The 16368-nt window shown below is 36.9% G+C and overlaps 1 pseudogene; it reads left to right on the top strand.

Moving 5' to 3' along the window:
• Window positions 1–1524: 1524 nt before the first annotated feature.
• LOC147622390 (protein MIZU-KUSSEI 1 pseudogene) lies at window positions 1525–2914 on the top strand (annotated as a pseudogene).
• The last annotated feature ends 13454 nt before the right edge of the window (window positions 2915–16368 follow it).

Raw genomic sequence — 16368 nt, 5'->3', positions numbered from 1 at the left:
TGTATACATGTATATATATATATATATATATATATATATACATATACGTATATATATACATGTACATGTATATGTATACATATACATGTATATGTATATTATACATGTATATGTATATATATACATATACATGTATAATATACATATACATGTATATGTATATATATATATACATATACATGTATAATATACATATACATGTATATATATACATATACATGTATATGTATACATATACATGTATATGTATATATATACATATACATGTATAATATACATATACATGTATATATATATACATATACATGTATATATATACATATACATATACATGTATATATATACATATACATATATACATATACATATACATGTATATATATATATATACATATATGTATACATGTATATATATATATATATATACACATATACGTAAATATATACATGTATATGTATATATGTATATTATACATGTATATATATACGTATATGTATATATATATATATATATACATATATACATATATATATGTATATATGTATATTATACATGTATATATATACGTATATGTATATATATATATACATATATATATGTATATATGTATATATATATATATATACATATACGTATACGTATATATATATATATATATACGTATATATATATGTATATATGTATGTATATATATATATATATATACATATACGTATATATATATATATACATGTATAATATACATATATACATGTATGTATATATATATATATATACATATACGTGTATATATATATACATGTATAATATACATATATATATGTATATATATATATATATACATATACATATACGTATATATATACATGTATAATATATATATATACATGTATATATATATATATATATACATAATATATATATATATATTATGTATATGTATATACATATACATAATATATATATATATATATATATATATGCATGTATGTATGTATGTATGTACATACATACATATATACATAATGCTAAAGGGGAGCGAGAAAGAGAGAGGGGGGGAGGACTACAAGGCGCGCACACACACACAAAGAGAGAGAGAGAGAGAGAGAATGGTGTATCATCCTACCCCCGTTGGAGATGAGCCATGCCACTAGTAGCGTTAATGGTACCTTCAACCATGAGTCTAATTGTTAGGACTATCTCTTCCCACGTTTGGGGACACATTGACACTTGATTTTTATTTGGCTTTCTTGAATGCATTTGAGATTACTAAGAAAGAAGTTTGGATTCGGAAAATGGTGCTCCATGCCTTGCTTGGGGCCGAAGTCTTTGATTCCTTTTTTTATAACTTTAGAAGGAGACATCAAAGGAAAAGCAAGAAAGCCTAGACAGTAATAATCGGTCATGTGAAGTGACTTAGCGAGTACAATGATGCCAAATGAATATATTCTTCTTCTTATATATATATATATAGAGAGAGAGAGAGGGGGGGAGAGGGAGAGACATATTTGAATCTTCCAAGGAGGACGAGTCACGACGACTCGGTCCCCCACAGCTTTGTCCGTCATCATGGGGGCATGCAGCATGGGCTCATGGTCTGAGCCTGTCTTGTGTGTAAATTCAATGTGAAAATTTGCGTGGTTTGTCGCACATTTGCACGCGCAAAAAAGGGCGTGCATAGCAGCTCAGTCATAGGCGAGTCAGATTGTAGCCGCATGTGTTTCTGTGGTGGGTATGTTTTCGAAGAAAAGAAGGTGGATTTATTTTTTTTTGGCGCAGAATAGCTAGTACACCAACCAGATCTGGCATACGCAGACGGGGGGGGGGGGGGGGGGGTATCTAACAAAGCCAGTAGAGAGATCATGCACAACCAGCAACCTCACATTCTGTTCATTTACTTTCTTGGACAAGCCAAAGTTCAGTAGTCTCATACCTGCTTACGGAGACAATCCATAGTGTAAGAGAAGCTTGGATAATCATAAATGTGAAGTTTAGTGACATAGAATTGCATACAACAATGGTGGATTTTAACGGAGATGAACAACAGTCAAGTAGAGCTTGCAACTATGAGAGGGAGTTTAATTGGTGGCCCTCTCTGAGGGCCATCTTTGGCATGATGATCCCTTGCTGTGGGTGCCAAAGCACAACCAATTCCATAGCCAGGCCACTCTTTCTCTTAAGCTCCACAGTCACAGGCACCATCTTCGGCCAAAGAAAAGGCAGAGTGAATTTCTGTGTGCAAGAGGACCCTTCAAGCCCCCCATTTCTGCTCTTGGAGTTGGCCACACCCACCCATGTGTTGGTGAAAGAGATGCATTCCGGGTTGCTGAGAATCACCCTAGAATGTGAGAAGAACAAGGCAATCGAAGAGGAGGAGCTGCCCCCTCTGTTATCAGAGCCCGTGTGGAGCATGTATTGCAATGGGAGGAAGGTAGGGTTTGCTGTGAAGAAGGTGCAGAAGTCAGACAGTGATTCCGCCATAGCCAACCTCATGAGCTTGATGCAGTCTGTGTCTACAGGAGCCGGTGTAATTCCTGCAGAGGAGGGCAAGGAGGACGATGAGCTCATCTACATGCGAGCCACCTACGAAAGAGTGGTCGGCTCTGCTGACTCCGAAGCCCTCCACATGATCAACCCCGACGGAACCCCAGGCCAGGAGCTTAGCATTTTTCTCACTCGATCGTAATTTTTAATAATAATTAGTAGGTACTTACTCTCCTTTTTGTCATTTTTTTAAAATATAATCACCTATTGGCTCTTCTAAGTAGCTTCGACATAACCTACAATAAAGGCTCTTAGTACCTTTTGTAGTAGCATTAGTTAAATATCGCATTGTCATTATTGCTCCGGCTGCTTGTTCATAAGACACCAGTCTACTCTTTGATGAAATGCCATTCCAATTTCAAGCCTGAATTAGTCTGTGCAAAACCTATGTCATTGCGAGGGTGTATGCTAATTTTTGTGTACCTTAGGACTCACCCAAGATTCACAAACGTAAACAGAAGTACCGTTCAGCATACTACTACATCAGAAAAGCGTTAAGTAGCCCCGTTTTGAGAGCTTTACGGCAGTAACCCAATGGATTAGAGGGATAAAGGGGTTGAATGTGTGTGTATGTGTGTGTGTGTGTGTGTGTGTGTGTGTGACTCCCTCTATCTATGCCATTTTGTGACTCAATTCCGACACCGTGTACGCCAATGGCGCTCTCACCATTTAGCCATCCACATGGACGCAAATGCCTCACAACCTTAGGTTTGCGTATAAGCGGAGGATCCAGTCGACGGCAGCTTCTCCCCAGAGCTGGTTTATCTGCGTCACTAGTGGAGGTAGCAACCTCCATATGAGCGCTGCCGGCTGCCCATGTGAACTCTAGCCGCTGCTACACAACAGAAACAAGCCCGCAATTATTTTTATTTTTATTTTATGCTTAAAATTATTTTATTCAAAACAAATTTTTAAAAATTTATTTTCATTTATTAAATGTATGGTTTATTTGGTGTAAATATGTTTTTGTAATATTCTGCATTTGCATGTACTATGACATTATTTATTTTTGTTGGTTTTTTAATTTCCAAAAAAGAAATTTTTATCTGTAGAGGTCCATTTTCAATTTCTTTTTGTTTTTAGGAAATTTTATCCGCATGGCAGATATATTTCTTTTTAAAGTGGCTTTGGAAAAAAATAGTTTTGCATAAATTCTTTCCTTAAATTGGTACAAATTTACAAAATAGATGAAATAAATATTTTAAATAAATTTATAATTAAAATTTTAATGTATTTATGATATTTTAAAACCTGTATTCGCTTGCATATTTTAGTAGCTTTCCAATTAAATTTGCTGATATTGGAGCACCCCAAGAATACGGATCCACGTTTGAAAAAAAAGCTTTATTAGTTTAAATTTTTTTATACTTTAAAATTAAAATGTTTATCCTCTATTGAGCAACTTGAGTTTGTTGTAATGTAGAATTGTTTTCCCATAATTCGTAATTTAAAATTTAAAAGCAATGTTAATGTGAGGTTTAACAAATAATAAATTTATTATATATATATTCTTTTATTTTTATATATTGTTACTTTTACCTTTTTATTCTTTATCTTGTCATATCCAAGATTTTCTTATATACTACATTTTTTGTTGTATTTTCTTTGAGATTGTTTGTTTTTGTCTTTGTGCATTCTTCTTTTAAGAAAATCTTTAAGTGACTGATGATTTTACTCGAGATAATGCAACATATAATTGTCCATGAGTGAAGACGGGAGTTGATAGATATAATCCTAGGTTTGACAATGTTTGACCTTGTGATTTGTTTATTGTCATATAGAATGCCAATTTTATTGGAAATTGTCTTCTTCTCATTTCAAATGGAAGTTCTATCAATTTTGATATGAAAGTTATTCTTGGTATGAAAACTCTTTCTCTAATATTTGTTCCTGAAAATATATTATTTGGTGTTATTTTTTGTTTTTTATGAAAACATTAAATCATAGATATATATAGTTATTCTTATTCAATGTGTTTACTTGTGATTATCTCTGCCTCTATTACTCTGCTATAAAATTCTTTGCATATTAGTCTTGTTCCACTACAAAGTCCTTTTTTTGGATTTAAATTTTTGAGTAAAATGATTGGTGCATTTCTTTTTAGGCATAAATGATGACTTGGGTATCCTCCAGCAAGATTTAGACTGTTGAGATACTCAATTGTATATAAGAGATAATTTTTCCTTCTTTTGCTATTGAATCTGCACTAAGATATTCATGTTTTTCTCCGTGCATTGATTTAATTGCTATACTATTGATTTTGTTAACTTCTATATTTGTTGGTACTAGGATAGCTCAATCTTTGAAAAATGCTGAAAATTCTATATCATTGGTTATATCTTTATTTAGCCAATGAACTATTTCATTTATTGTGTTATCTTGTAAGAACATTTTGTCAAGAATTATTATTGGTTGTTCAGTACTTCCTCTATGTTCTCCATTACCAATTTCAAGGATCCATTTAATGAAAGGCTTGATTGTCATTGTTGTGAGAATTATGAAAAACTCGCATGTTTTGTGATAGTTTCAATAGTGTTATTGTTCTCCAATGTTTGGAGTGACATAAAGATGCATTAACTATATCTTCACGGGTTCCTTTTGGAATTACTGGTAAGATTTGTCTAAAGTCTCCTCCCAAAAGCATACCCTTTCCTCCAAAAATGTGATTGCTTGACATTATATCCTTTAGTGTTCAATCTAGTGCCTCAAAAGTATATCTGTGTGTCATGGAAGCTTCATCCCATATTATTAATTTTGAGAAGTTCACAGCCACCAAATGACTATTTGTTGCTATATTGCAAGTACTTGTAATGGTATTTTAAATCTTGAATGAGTTGTTCGACCATTGGATCCATAGTAATAGAGAAGCAATACCTAAAGATGTCGATAACATTTATTACCATTTGTTATTTTAATGTATAATATATTAAATGTATTTTTTGCATATGATATATTTCTTATTTTTTATAATAATAGGGGTTTGATGCTTGAAGATGCACATGCAAGTGCTATTTGATTATTGCTTCTTATTCGACTGAGCAAACAATTATATAAAAATGTTTTTCCTGAACCTCTGTGGCCATTAATAAAAAATGCAACTGGATTCTCTATATAAACTGCCTCTAATATTTGATTGTATGCAATAATTTAGGATTCGTTTAAGGTTGATTCCATTTCATTAGCAATTTCTACTTGTTGGTATACATTGAATATTCTTTCTTCTTGTAATAAAACATTGATATTTTTCATATTGTTTAAGTTTCTTACGGGTGGTATACCTACGGAATAGATTTATTAGTTAGTTTTTTAATATATTGTTATTATTTTATTTTATTTGTTACCAAAAGGATAACAATAGTTTAAATACATGTGTAATCTGGTAATCTTTTTCCATGTTGATGCAATATGCACTCAATATGTTCTAAAGCCTTGTTTTTTGCTAGTGATTCAATATTCAATAAATTATCTGCTGTTTGATGCATTTCATGTATGAAATCTTCAGACATGTCTTTTGAAAATCTATCCCATAAATCTCATGGAGTTGCTGGCTCACAAAAGATCAAGATTGTTGCAAATAGATATCTCAATTGTGTTCCACTTTGATGAAAGGTTGCTTCTTGCATGCAGATATTCCATTCTTGATCACTTTCTAATAAACCTCTTGCTATACATGCAGCTTTAAAAGAAGGATATATATGATTATTATATGTCTGTAAGTGTTCAAAAGATTTACATCCTCAACAAACTGTTTTGATTTTTTGCTTGAAACCTTACTGTGCCTCTGTCATCTCCTTTATACACATACTTATATAAGTATTTCATTGCTGTGATGGTAGAACATACTTCTATATTTATGTGTGCTTTATATTTCAATGACAAATATGGGTTGTAAGGTACAACCCAACAATTATCCAGGAAACCTTCTTTTACTTAAATTTTTTGTCCATCATTACGTCTCATATAAATTGAAAAACCATCTTCATCAACCACTGTTGATTCTGATAATTTTTCGTGGATAATGGTAAGTACATTTGCCTTCTGACATGCATGGTGGTGAAGGTTTAACGGATCCACATGGTCCATGGATGTTGAATTGTGTAATGTTATGATGTAACTCTGGATACATCTCTTTATTTGGTATTCATGTGCATACCTGCTTATCATAATCATTTACATTTGTTGGCTTGTATTGCTTTTCCAAGATCAACAATATATGAGAATGAGGTAAGCCTCTTTTTTGAAACTCAATCACTAAGACATGACCAATTACTTTACCAAATAAGTTATCATTCTTTATGGACTTTATTAAATCATTATGCTTCTCAAAAAATACACGTGCTATGAGATCTGGACGATCATTTGCATTTTGTCCAAGTAACAATGCTTCTGATATTTCTGTCCATTTAGAATTACGTGTGAATGTAATGAATATGTCTGGTTTTCCTATGTTTCTGACTGTAGCCATTGAGTCTTGATAAAGTTGATACCTAAACCTAGGGCCTCTTAGAAAAGATGATGGTAGGACAATCCTTCTTCCTATACTTCTTCCCATAATATTCATGATTCCATCATTAACTGATATCATATTTGAAAGGCCTTGATCTATCAAATCTTTAATTACTTGTGATCTTATTGACATATGGCATTTCTTTCCCTTCTAATTTGTTGTTTCACTTTCAATATATTTTCCTAGACAGTTCTTTGTTCATAAGCTTTTTCGTGTAATTGGTTGTGATGATTCTACTACTTTGTAATCTATGCATGTCTGATTATATTCATTTGCATCTTCATTAGATAAATTCATGATTCTAACTATCAATAAAAAGCACATTAATTAAAATTTAACCTTTAAACTTTGTTACATCTATTTTTTTTATAAAGTTGTATTTTATATTGCAAGGTTGTATCAAAACAAATTAAGCAAGGGTATTATGTCCACTTGGTTGCTTCTTCACAAAATTCACAATCATCTTCTCCATCTTTGACCTTTATCAGCCTGCTAGGAGCTAAGAAGATTAATATATGCCAATGTCATGGTTGGTGATATTATGGTGACATGTCACTAGTGGATGATAGGCTATGTGACACCCATATTAAGATTATTAGAGTATGACATAGTTATAGCACCAGCTCATATAGTTGGGTTCTATGGACCGATCATTATATATGTTATGGTAGGAGAGTATTTTTTCTTATAGTATGTACTCCTATAGACTCTATGTTGATGGTTATGGAGAAGAGAAGAATATTGAAGAAAATTTAGCTATCCATCTCTCTCTTGTGTGCATGTGTGTGTTTTCTTGCAACAAGAAACTCAAGCTCGCCCTCTCCCCCACATTCTCTTTATACTCAAGTGGAGCCATCTTGCATGATACTACCCTCGTTGATGCACAGAACGAGAAGCTCTCTTTAGAGGAGTTAACTATCTCTCATGGTATGAGTCTTCATCAGAGGAGTGGCAAGGAATATTCCTTGCCACTCCATTAAAGTATTGTCATGGAATACCCTTGGATATTACTTTTTCCACTCCATCAGAGGAGTGGCAAGGAATACCCTAGGATAAGAGAACTGGGATCTGCCCGTTGTTTGGGGCTAGAAGGAAAAAGTACAAAACCACTAGGAAACTAGTTGGAGTCCTAAACATGGTGGACATATTTGAGTTAGATCTAGATCCTGATCTTCCCTTGGGACAATGGTTAGAAGAGTATGTGTTGGATAAGCCTCCCTAGTTTTTCTGGCGGTGTGGGTAGGGTCTCTACTTACATTAGTTGGCTGCTCCGAAAAAGTCCACTCCAGTGGATCTATAGCTAGAGCCATTGTAAGTAATAAGCTTGGGTGAGACAAAGCTTGAGATGCCATGACTGATGCCAGGTGTGTTAGTTTGGTGAGATTTAAGATTCAAGATTTTGAGCTTTGGGAATTATTAGGAAGCTATTGTTGCCAAATCATCAAGGTTTGGGCATAGCCATATAACATGGTTTTGCTACAAAACTACAAAATATAACCCACATTGATGATGATTACATTATGCTTTGAACTCTATATATTTTAACCCTTTGAGTTAAATTCAACACATTCAAGCACGAAAGTGTGAAAGAGTGAAGCTCCCCAAAAAGTGGTTTCAAAAGTGATTATGTGGCATATAACGTTACATTTTGCCATCTTAAATCTTGTTTGTGGTGTATCTTGAGCATTATTACTTGAAAGTTGTCGAATATTGTATATTTAAGATCTACTCATCATCATAAGCTTCTCAATGATAAGTCACATGGAGGGGTTCCGTATAAGATTGATAGGGCTCACCATGGTCCCATTTTTTAGAGAGAGAAAAAGCATGAAACTCCTTATAGAGGGCCCCAAAATGAGCTCATAATTTTCCTAATGATCCTTGATTCCTAGAATGGTCGCAAAAGGCAATAGAGTGGGTAGAATGTTTACACTAGATGTAAATATACTTGAAGCGAAAGCTGCAATGTTTGCACAATGTTCAAGAGTTGTTGCAGATACAAACATTTGGCATAAGAGAATTGGGCAAGTAAATGTGCAAAGAATAAAGTCTATGCAGACTAAAAAATCATGATAGGGCTACCGAAGTTTAAGATTGATGGTATGCAGAATGTATGTGAAGCATGTCAATTTGAAAAACAGACAAAGCATGTATTTCCACATGATAGAAATGTGATCAGGAATGTACTAGATGTTGTGCATTCAGATGTATGGGGTCTTGCAAAACTACGTCTATGGGTGGTTATAGGTATTACATAACACTCATTGATGATCATATGAGAAAAGTATGGGTGTATTTCATAAAGGAGAACAGTGAAGTTTTCACTCATTTTTAGAATTTCAAAGTGATGGCTAAAAAGCAGACAAACAGGAAAGCATGTAAAGTTCAAATGGAGGGGGAGAGTACGTCTCCAATGCGTTTTTTGATTTTTTGTGGAAGAATGGCATTCAGAGATAGTTTACATGTAGATACACTCCACAGCAAAATGGAGTTGCTGAGTGAAAAAATAGGCACATTGTAGAGATAGCACGAGCATTAATGATAGAGAAGTATATGCCACATAGCTATTGGGTTGAAGCTATTTCTACAACAGTTAATATCGTGAATAGGACTCCTACTGTAGCCATACATGATGTAATGCGAGAGGAGAAATTCACTAGCAAGAAACTTGATTTGTCTCACTTGAAAGTTTTTAGATGCATTGCCTATGTGCATGGGCCAGATGAGTCGCATATGAAGCTAGATCCAAAGGTAGAAAAATGTGTGTTTATTGGATATTCCCTTGATCAAAAGGGATATAGATGCTAAAACCCTACTACACATGAGTTGAGGGTAAGCAAAGATGTGTTTGATGAAATGAGTAGCTAGTATGCTGCTAGAAAAGATGCCATTGAGGTTGATGCAACTAGAAATGTGATTGCACAGAATGCAAGTCAACAATCACAATCATTGAGTGGACCTGGAGAGTCCTCTTGTGTTGGGTTTGTTGATAGACCATGGAGTGGTAGGTTGCGTCAAAATACCAGTCCTGAAAATACAATTGGTACATCATGTAAAGGCAAAGAGAAGGTTGGTGAGCCTCTTGGTATGCCCAACATTTTTGCAGCACATTCTTATGTTGATGGAGAGTCTAGTGGCTTGGAGAAGAGCCTTGATGATGAGCTATTAGAACACCTAGTATAAGTTATAGAAATGTCAAGTAGTGATCATGGATAACATAGGTTAGGGAGATTTAGAAAACCTATTGACACATTGAAATATGATGGTTATGTGGCTCATCATTATGCATATATGGGCAAAGTTGTGCAAGATGTTGAACCCACGTCTTCAAGAAGCTATTGGAAATGTAGATTGGGAGAAAGCCATGGGTGAAGAAATGGCTACATTGGATGTAAATGAGATTTGGGACTTGGTACCATTGCCTGAGGAAAAGAAGGCTATTGGATGCAAGTGGGTGTGCAAAATAAAGCATAACTCAGATGGAAGTATTAGTAGGTAGAAAGCAAGATTGGTTTCCAAAGCTTATGCTCAAACTTATGGTATTGATTATGAGAAGACATTCAGTCCCGTTGCCAAGATTGCAACTGTGAGAGTTGTTATTGTGGTGGCTGCATCAAAAGGATGGGTTTTACATCAAATGGATGTTAAGAATGTGTTCTCGCATGGTGAATTGCAACAAGAAGAAGTGTATATGGATCAGCCACACCATGTTATGAAGATGTGGGTCACCCTGATTTTGTATGCAATATGGCTTGAAATAGGCACCAAGAGCATGGCATGATAATATAGCATAATATCTTATCACCATTGGGTTTCATGTGGCAGATGTTGATCATTCACTCTATGTGCGGAAGAGTGATAAGGGCCTTGTGGTCATCACAATCTATGTGAATGACTTGATTATTAGGGGTGGATGTGGAGAGTAAGTTGAGAGTGTGAAATGTCTCCTCAAGCAAAAATTTGGCATGAAGGATTTGGGTGAGCTGAGATACTTTCTTGGCATTGAGATTATTAGGATGGCCAAGGGTATATGGCTGTCACATAGAGGTAGTATGCATTAGACATGTTGTCCAAATATGTATGGCTGGTTGTAAACTAATTTCTATGCCATTAGATTCAAATGGCATGGGAGTGGTGCTGCGACATGGAGTAGTAGGAAGCAACCACAGTAGTTACCTTGTTGAGTACAGAGGCAAAGTATAGGGGTGCTGCAATGGTAGCCTATGAAGTAGAGTATAAGGGTACTACAATGGTAGCATGTCGAGTACAGAGGCAGAGTATAGGGGTGCTGCAATGGTAGCATGTGAGGTAGCTTGGTTGTGTAAGCTACTTGGTGATTTGGGGCTGCAGGTTGACAGACATGTTATCATCTATTATGATAACCTTAGCAGTATACAGTTAGCAAGGAACCCCATTTTTCATGCGCGGACCAAACACATAGAGGTCCACTATCACTTCATCAGAGAGAGGGTCTTAGCAAGAGACATTGATCTCGTGTATGTCAGCTGACATTTTCACGAAAGCCTTGAGAGAAGAGAAGCTTCATAGATTCCGGACTATGCTTGGAGTCCTAGAGATGGAGTTAAGCTTGATTGGGAATGTTGAGATGTCAAGCTCAACATGAGCTGACACTTATGATATTCCTTGGTGACCGTTTCTACCACTTACATCACTAGCGTGTTTGGTAGAATGCTGACATGATAGATCTTCACCAGTGATTTTATAGCTAGACTACACTAGCTACTACTAGTCCACCATCGAGTTATGGCATACTTAAGTATCTTGCCAGCTCACTCACTTAGCGTGTTCACATTATGGACTGCATGCACATAGTACTTTAGCACTTATGTTGTATTTCCCTTATCTTTTGGTAGACCTCTTTTGTTGAGAAGAAGAAGAACAATAGATTTTCAGCCTCTCATCTTGTGTGTTCTCTTCTAGGGTTTGTGTGAGTGTGTGTGCTTGCAAGAGCTCAAGCTCTCTTCCTCCCTACATCTTTTCAGTACAGGTAAGGAGAGAGCAAAAAGGGGGATGAAAAGGATGGTGTATGTGACAGTGTGCCGGTCTGTGGTGCATGAGGAGCTCGAGCTGACATTGCATGTGTGGCTGATCTTTGTGTAGTCGTGAGCACCCATGCCTGTGGTTGCATGTGTGGGAAAGCGAGTGTACGGCTGCATGAGCTTATGGAATGGGTGGTGTCTGTAAGTGGGTTAAAGGTGGGGTACGCATGGGCCTTTTAGGGTATTGGCCGCACGAGTGTCCATGTGGCATCCAAGGAAGACCTTACGTTAGGGGGATCGGTCTTTGGTCTGTGTGGAGTTGTTTGTATGAGTACCTTGGTATGTGTACGGTCCAGGGTAAGGTCCTTTGATGTACACTTCCCAAGGAGGCATCCTTTGGGGTGGAGACTCCTTTTTTGGGGTGCGGATCTCGATAACGTCTGACGGCTGCTGCAAAGAATGTTTTTGTCGATCTTGAGCAACTTTAATATCTTTTTGGATAGCTTTGGTCTGCCTGAAGCATTTTTCTGGAGGCTTCAACTCTTAAGGTTGGATCAGAGAAATTTAGAGGAGACAAGCATTCCTTCCCATAGAGTTCCTTAAATGGTGACATCCCTATGCTCTAGTGATAAGATGTATTATAGGCAAATTCTACTTGAGAAAGGTATTGAATTCATCTTCTTGGCTCCTGCCCGCAATATGCTCTGAGAATATCTTCAATTACTTGGTTACTCTCTCGGTCTAGCCATTAGTCTCTGGATGGTAAGCTATACTGAAGCGAAGTTGAGTACCCAAGGAGTGAAATAAGGACTTCTAGAACTTTGAAGTGAAATCGGAGTCCCAATTCCATGAAGCTTGAAGACCTCCTTGATGATTAACCGGGTAACATTATAAGCTTTGAAAGTGATCTTTGCCAACATAAGATGAGATACTTTGGTGAGAAAGTCCACCACTATAAAAACAGAATCATATCTTCGCTGTACAATGGGAAGACTTGTGATAAAATCCATACTAATGTTGAAGCTTTCCAAGCATCTTGAGTCTTTCAGCTTTGATCCTTTGACATAAGAGACATTACTTCAATCATCATAGGACATCATTTTTCAAGCCTACCCAATGATAGCTCCTCCTTAGAGTATTCAAGGTCTTTGCATATCCTGGGTGCTCTGTCTCGATAGGGCTATGATGAGCTTCATAGAGGATTAACTTCTTTAGGGAAGGGTCCTTAGGAATACATAGCATGTGATTGAAGTAGAGGCACCCATCATGGGTGGAGTAACCCTTGATTATATTTTTCTCCTTCTCTGAGGTTCCTCGCTCTTCAACTAGGTTCACCATCCTTTGGTAGTCATGATCATGAAATAAGACTTCTTTCACCTTGACTAGTATGGGGTCATTTAGCATAGAAATTGCACTCAAGAACGATTTGCGACTAAGTGCATCTCCTACCACATTATCCTTCCCAGGGTGGAATTTGATATGTCAAAGTCATATTCTTGTAGGATCTCAACCCATCTTCTCTACCTCATTTTGAGGTTAGGGTGGGTGAAGATCCACTTTAGACTCTTGTGGTCAGTTATAATCTAGAACTTGCACCCCAAGAGGTAATGTCTCCGTAACTTGAGACAATGAACAAGTGATAAGGGTTCCAAATCATGGGTGGCATAGCTGGCCTCATATTGCTTCAACTTGTGAGAAGTATAAGCCACTGGCCTTCCTTCTTGGGCTAAGACACCACCAAGTGCTAGACTACTAGCATCAGTAACCACCTCAAATTCCATGGTGAAATCGGGAAGTTTCAGGACTGGTGCTGAGATAAGGATGGTTTTGAGTTGATCAAAGCTAACTTGATGGATTGGTAACCACACTTTTACAATCCTTCTTAAGAAGATTAGTTAAGGGTGCAGCTACTACCAAGGATTAATCTTTGATAAAAAGCTCAATGGCTTCTTGGAGAGATATGTTATAGGGTCTTTTAGAGACAGGTTGAGCACAAGGAATGAGCTTGATCTCATGGTCGACTTCTCGAGGGAGTGGTAGTCCTGTAAGCTTGTCAGGAAAGATGTCAGAGAATTCTTGGAGCCAAGAAGGTTCTTATTCTTTACTCGGTTCAGCAGCTTTATTGAGCTTGACAAGGAAAACTTGGTGTCCCTTACGTGATCCTTTGAGAAGATGTTTTTCTTTGACTACCCTAGATTTGGGTTTACTTGTCTTCCCCCCCTGAACCAATACTACTTGGTCGTGCTCATTTTTAAAAGTGGTACTCCCCTGGTTATAGTGAATACTAGCATTGTTTGTGATTAACCAGTCCATCCCAAGGATCCCATCATAAATGCCTAATGTTAGGACTCTAAAAAGGCCATGAGTTTGTTCACTACCTAATTCAAAATCAAGGTTTCCTATGGAGTGGTGAGATATTACTTCCTTCCCACCACTAGCTAGCTTTACAACCATTTTCCTAGTTGGTTTTTGATCCAAGTTTAATTTTTATAAACACCTTGGAGAAAGAAATAAATGGGTACTGCCACAATCAATCAAAAGCTAGAATGGCTTACCATGATGAGCAACTAGGGTTTGAATAACACTAAATTTTTGGTTAGGACCTTGATGCTCTACCACCACATGGATGGTGGCATGCTCTTCTCTGACCATTTCCAAAGTTGGTTCTTCATTTATAGCACATGCATGGGCAACTGCCATGTTGTACCTTGGAAAATGGGGGTTCCACGTCTCGAGGAAGAGATGTTGCAAGCTTGGGGCAATTGGCTTTAAAGTGTCCAGGCTCATTGTAAATGGAAACACATAAGGGCCTCTCTAGTAGAAGCAATATATGTGTGGGGAACAAAGAGGTTGGTTGGCCAACCTCAGTTGTAGTTGGGGGCATTTGGATGGGGCTTCTTGTAAGACTGGTCCTTAGGGTTTGATTCAAGGTAAGATATCTTCTGCGGCCTAGCTTTGCCAGACCTCATCTCCTTCACAAGAGGTTTGGCTTGTATGAGAGCATCTTGCAATGTACTCAGCGTCATTGCTTCGGGGCGGGAATCCAAAGGTTCATTCAAGCCTTGGCAGAAGTGGGACCACCACCTGCTCTACTACTGCTAGGAGGTAGTCATGGGACCACCACCTGCTCTACTGCTGCTGCTGCTAGGAGGTAGTCATGGGTGGGGCATACTTTCGAAGAGTGATGAACTTAGAGTAGTACTGCTCTAGAGTCAAGTTAAGCTTCTTGAGGCTAAAGAAGTCATTCATCTTGATAGACTCATGAGATGGGGAAAGATACCGCGCCTTCATAGTTTGTTTGATGTCATCCCACGTTTGGGAGTGTTCGGTGACTTCCTTATTCGTGGCACCATTGCTTCCACTAGAGCTTAGCGTCCCAAGTGAGGCGAAACCATGCAAGCATGGATTGGTTTGCAGCTGTAGTACTGGGCTGAGAAGTAATCGTCCATTGCTTCAATCCATACTTCAGCATCCTTCTCAATTTTTTAGCCTTCCCATTTAAAGGAGAGAGGTTGTATCTTTTTGAGTAGGAGCTTCTTCTCCTGGGTGTTTGTGTATAGCACATTGGGGAGAGAAGACGGGTCCTGGCCGTCATTATAGACTAAATTTAGGATCACAAGACTTACACTTTACATTATGCTCATGATATAAAAGTAAAACTTGAAATCATTTTATTTCTCAATTCAAATATTTACAAGGATAAGATTTATAACAAGGATTTAAGACTAACGTATTTAGTCTTATTCATCATAAAAGAGACTTCTAGGCTTAACTAGGCATAAGACCCAAGCGATTCACGTAGGTGAAATATGGGGGTTTTGCCATGGTTTCTTTGATACAAAAAACTATTAGTAGGGGAGGTAGACTATGGATTATATTGTGTTTCATAATATCTACTCGGTCGGTGGGTAAGACTTGCATTACTTGGTCATACACCCAATGGTTCTGTGGTATATGGTTCCCTTCTATGATCACGTAATTGTCTGGTCTAGGGGTACCCATAAACCAGAATAAGCAAACCATCTTCAGCTTCTTAATCAAACAAACCTGATTAAATTTATGGTGAGATTTTGCTCGGATGATCTTGTCGGGATGATGAAGTACCTCGGCCCATGATTCCAAAAGTGGTCTCTATCCCACCCTCTTTGGATACGAGAGGGATGAGGGAAGGATAACTTCTCGAGTATTTTCATCATCGTATTGCAAAATTCAAAATTCAAGGAGCAACAAGCTATCTGGAAGATGCATTGGAAGACTAGGAATCTGGAGTAAGTGTCTTCCTCCTCCTACGATCATTCATTCACCAAGTTCTTAAA

Source organism: Cibotium barometz, chromosome 28 (assembly GCF_041138505.1).
Source record: "Cibotium barometz isolate CiBa-2024 chromosome 28, ASM4113850v1, whole genome shotgun sequence".
NCBI classification, from domain to species: domain Eukaryota; kingdom Viridiplantae; phylum Streptophyta; class Polypodiopsida; order Cyatheales; family Cibotiaceae; genus Cibotium; species Cibotium barometz.
The sequence above is the reverse complement of the archived record's forward strand: the minus strand, read 5'-3'. Positions and strand labels throughout refer to the sequence as shown.